The sequence below is a fragment of the Artibeus jamaicensis genome, unplaced genomic scaffold, assembly GCF_021234435.1.
Source record: "Artibeus jamaicensis isolate MK-2021 breed Jamaican fruit bat unplaced genomic scaffold, CSHL_Jam_final contig_354, whole genome shotgun sequence".
Classification (NCBI taxonomy): Eukaryota; Metazoa; Chordata; class Mammalia; order Chiroptera; family Phyllostomidae; genus Artibeus; species Artibeus jamaicensis.
Window position 1 is genome coordinate 46,581,666 of NW_026521803.1, and position 4,889 is coordinate 46,586,554.

The 4,889-nt window shown below is 57.5% G+C and overlaps 1 long non-coding RNA gene across 1 annotated transcript; it reads left to right on the top strand.

Moving 5' to 3' along the window:
- The first annotated feature begins 280 nt into the window (after positions 1 to 280).
- Positions 281 to 2,768, top strand: LOC128627256 (uncharacterized). Its single transcript, XR_008391418.1, has 3 exons — positions 281 to 530; positions 836 to 1,045; positions 1,180 to 2,768. It is a non-coding gene; the product is annotated as an uncharacterized LOC128627256 (long non-coding RNA).
- Positions 2,769 to 4,889: the final 2,121 nt, after the last annotated feature.

Consider the following 4,889-nt stretch of genomic DNA (forward strand, 5'->3'; position numbering starts at 1 on the left):
TTTTGGGATTTTTCCAGTGGGATTAATGAGACTTGAATTTGGCCCACAGTCTCTTAGAACTAACCGGAACAATGGAAAATTAACGTCATGTTTATCGATACAGAGAAAAGTCCTCTGGCGAAAAAGATATCAAATAAAAAAACATTAAATTCTCCTGTGGTCACAGGACTCGTTAATGTGTAACTGCCTGGCCGCGCCAGGGCTCCCGGAGGGAACCGCAGAGGCCCGTCCCCCACTGCTCTCAGCCAGCTCCGGCCCCAGAGCCACCGACCCTCCAACATGCCCCTGCGCCACGTTGGGCCCCGGGGACACCCCGGAGCGATTCGGGCTCCCGGTTTTCCTCAGGGGCACCTTTCCCTGGTTTCCTCCTCTGAAGAACGGCCGGCCTTCGCCCGCCCTGCGTCCCGCTTTAATTCTAAGTTAAATTCCTTAATTATTTTGTTAACGGCTCAGCCTGCAGGACACAGTGGCCACATGGCTTTCGTTCACCGCGTGTATCCGACTCTCACGCCCAGTGTCAACGTCCCTGAGTAAGTGACGTACACACGAGTTTCTTCTCTCGTTTTATGTCTGAGGTTGGGGAAGGATCTCTGCTCTTAGGGTAAAAATGGCACATTTATTTCAAAGCACTGAGAAAGGACCAATCAGTACGCTTTCTAGGAGCACCCAAAACCCCAACATCCAGAGGCCATGAGCGTTAATATTTTGTGATAATTCCATCTTCTTTCTGTGTATTTCTACATTTGGAGATCATATGATTTTTACCATTTGAATTCGACCTTTTTCAGGAACTTATCTCAGCGTGTGTGGTTTTCCATGTCCTTGAACTCTGCAGGTAACTTTAAAGTCTAACCGTCTGTCATATAGGAAGTCACCGTGTAAGCCCATGAGGCTGAGTCACAGCACCCAGCACACAGAGCAGCCACTGCCCTGAGTGCCTACTGTGACCCTTTGTCCAGGGACCGATGAGTTGAGGTGCTGTGACCCCCGATAATGGATGGAAGATTGTGGGGCAAAGGGGCGAGCACCATGTCCACCATCTCAGGTGAGTCTGCCACACCCGGGCCTCCGCAGAAGTGACTCCACCCCTTGGCCCTCGGTGAAGAGCAACACTGTTTCCAGTTCTTCACTGGTCAGGCCTCACTGTAATGTATCCGATTTGTTTCCTCTGCCCAACAGGTATCCAGAGCTATGAAGATGTAGCAAAGCTGAGATATTTTGTTTCTTTTCTCATTTGCATTGCAACAGTTAATTCAGTGCAGGGGGCAGGAGGGAGGCAGAGGAAGCGAAGAGCCCAGGTGCTCTACAGAACCAAGAGCGGACAAAAAGCCCGCAAATGAACAGAGACTGGAGACTGCCCCCCGGTCTTTTGCTGGGAGAGGTCGTTTCAGATGACGCCGTCTCATCTCAGAAAGGTGTGCAGAAGGGCCAGCCACGCAGGGCCCCGTGTCAGGGCACCGCCACCACCAGAAAGTCTCTTTGGAGGTGGCAGGGAGGCGTCCGCATCACAAAAAACACAACTTAATGGCCCCTAATCAGCATGGTAGTTAGCATTTTAAGAAAAAAATATTCAAATGAATGGATTTCCCTTCACACTTTAAAAATAGTGGCACCACAGCAAGAAGACAGCCTTTGCTGACCAGACACAGGGACCGTTCCTTCTCCAGCCCGGCCACCATCTGCCGTTCCGTCATCCAAACTGCTTGAAAAGTCTTTCAGAGTTAAAGCCAGTTCTCTCTTTTGCAATTTTTTCCCTACCTATGAATGAGTCCAACTGCTAGTCCAGACATGCTGGGGAAGGGACCAGGGCTGGGGGGGCAGCCCCTGGCCTTCACGTGTCTGCGTTTCGAGATAAAATGCAGTGACAGGCAATCTTGCATCATGTCATGATGCACAGGGTTGTTGGTCCCTGGAAATGTGGACCTACTCTGTGACTCACTCAGGAATGAGCTATGGCAGCAGCCGTCACGTTTAACGCCTTTAAAATTCTCTGCACCCTCCCCTCGGCGTGAACACCCTGGGTGTACTGAGCCCTTTGTGTATATTTGAGCAGGAAAGAGGAGAAGGCTTTCTCCTGTGCCAAACGGAAAAGAAAACAAAAGTATCCTTTGCTGCCTTGTCAGGCCCACGCTTGGTGATTTGCCACAGGGCCCGGACTCTCAAAGCCACAGAAACAAACTTGGCCACATGTGTGTCCAAGAGGCAGGACCGTCAATGGCTGCAAACTTCCAAAGAGGCTGACGTCACCGGGGCAGCAGTCACTCGGCTCCCGTAGGGCCCCGGCCAGGCCGCAGACCCGGAAAGCCCTGCGCCCGCCTCCCAGACCGACCGCCTCCCCCGCACGCTCACCCTCCAGCAGCAGCGCCGGTCTCCTGGTGGACGCCCCCACTTCCAAGGCAGCAGGTCTCAGCCGGGATTTTTTTTTAAGCATATAATCTAGAAAATACAAAGGATCACACTACTGATTTTCGGCCAAGATGTTACAGTTTTCCACCGTTTCGTGCCCAGTAGCTCTGTGCACACGGGTCGTTTTACACTCCCCAGTGGGCGCGTCCACCCCAGGGCGCGTCACGCTGTCTCTCGGTGTCTGGGTGTGGCTTGGCCAGGGTGTCCAGCAGGTGCGCAGCCAAGTGTAGAGTTCAACATGGGGGGCGGGGAGGCCTGCTCGAACTTGGCCCTGAGGCTGCCCCAGCGGAGCGGGAAGGGAAGGGGCTTTTTTGTTGTTGTTAACTTCATGACTTCGTATAAGCCCAAGAATCATGGCTAAAAACTTTAACGTAAAAACAATGTTTAAAGCAGCTGGAAACATTTCAGAAACGTTCGTGTGTTTACTTCTTTCCCGCACGCGTTCCCTTCGGCGTTTTCACGGCATCGATCATGTTTCGTGCAGACGCTCCCAGGAATTTCTTCCAAGCTCTCTGAGCCTCTTGGGGCGCCTGGCCGCGCCCCGCCCATGCAGGTGGGCCACCCCACCAAGGGTCCTTTTCTGCGAGTCTCCCTGGGTGGACCGGAGACCTGGCCCGGCCGGTGAGGAGCCCGCGGCGGCCGGGAGGCACGGAGGGAGCAGCGCCAGAGCCAGGAGTTTCCTCGGCGAGGGCTTCAGGTAAATAATGACTCGCACGTGCTGGTGGGGGCGCAGTTGGGACAGCTGTCACATGTCACCCAGGGGTCAGGACTTGGGGCTAGAGCTTCCGAGGAGGTCACCCCGGGCGTCCAGCACCCAGAACAGGCGTGGCAAGGTCAGGCTCCGCACGCGTCACCTCCCTCAACCCTCCGACGGTGCCACGAATGAGGCCTCGTCACTGTCCTCACTCCGCCCCCGTTCCTGCAGCTCGTACATGTCGGGGCAGACCCGAGTCCTGGCGTCCAGGCCCCAGCAGCCCGGCCACCACGTGTCCACACCTGGTACGTGTCCCCTCGGTCCCCCTGTGACGTGCGTCATCATTGCACGCCAGCTCCCTGGACACAGTGGAGTCCCGGCCGCCCCAGACTCCGCGCACGAACATGCGGGTGTGGATGTGGATGTGGACGGGAGGCCTCACTCCTCCCGTGACTGCGCCCAGAGCCGCGCGGCCCGCTGCCTGCGGTCCCTCTGCCTCCTGCTGCACTGTCACTAGGGGAGCGTAGCCACGGGGGACACCACTCTGGTGGGCGGGCTGTGGGTCTCAATTCCTGCCCCCACCAGGATCACACCCTCAGTGGGGCACTTGAATGCCTGCCATGCTGTGAGCAGCCGCTGGTCCCCAGAGGATGAGCAACTTGTCGTGAGAACTGAGACCAGAGCCACGCCAAGTCCAGCTCAGATTCCCCCACGGGCCCACCAGTGCGAGACCAAGACACCACCGGGTCTTATGCCAGTTTCTGAGTCGGCCTCGCTGTCACCATGGCCATGCAGGAAACCCGCTCCCAGGGTGTGTCCTCATGCCCTGTGGGTGTGACAGGGGACCCGGCTGCGGTCCGAGGCCCACCTGCCTTTGGAGCTGTGGGGTGCGGGGCTGCAGGACAGCCCTGGGCCTGGCGGGGGTCTGCAAACCTCAGGGAGCCCTGCAAATACTCGGCACCCCGGGGAGCCACCTTTAAAGGCACCGCTCGTGGGCTCCTCTCGACGGTGGCCCCAGAGGGGACTCGGGGTCCGCTGCAGCGGGTGGGACACTTTGCCGTGGCGCCTGTGTGGTTTGGACTCAGCCTGAGCCCAGGAGACAAACGCCCACACCCCTTCACAGCGGCCGGCCCACGGCGAGGGGGCGGAGCAGGGTCGCAGTTTGTAAGATTCGCCTGCTCTGGTCAAGCTGCCCGAAACACAACAGAGAATTTCGTACGAGTTGGAACAGTAACTGCGTTTCCGAGGAAAGCACGTCCCCGGGGTTCCCGAGGAGCCGCAGAAGCCCCGGGTCGATGCTCCCCCTCGTCAGCGGCTCCCTCGGACGGGTTTCCTCGGGGCGGCCTCGGGCCGGGGCAGAGCACTGGGTGAAGCTGGCGTGTGCTCGTAGCTGGTTTGATCAGCGCCTCGTGCCCTTCCCGATGAGAAAATGCGTTTCTGCAATTCCGATAGTTCCTGCTCAGTACCCACAGAGTCCCTCAAAGATGACCATTCTGTTCCGGGCTAAAGCCCCACACCATGACCACCCCACACACGAGGAGGAGCTTGAGGGTCTCCTGCTTCTCAGGTGCCACGAACCACTGGAGGTTTATCACAGGTTTTAAAAGCAGCGGAAGACCCGCCACGCCGACCCCAGTGCACAGGGCGCCCTTCCCTGGGTCCTGCCCACCGTCCTCTCCGCTTCCCCTTCAGCCTCACGCTTCCTAAGAACACAGACCACCAGGAAGTGGCCCCGGGGGTCCCCACGAGTGAGCGTGAAGGGCCGCAGTCACCATGTCTGGAAGGAGCA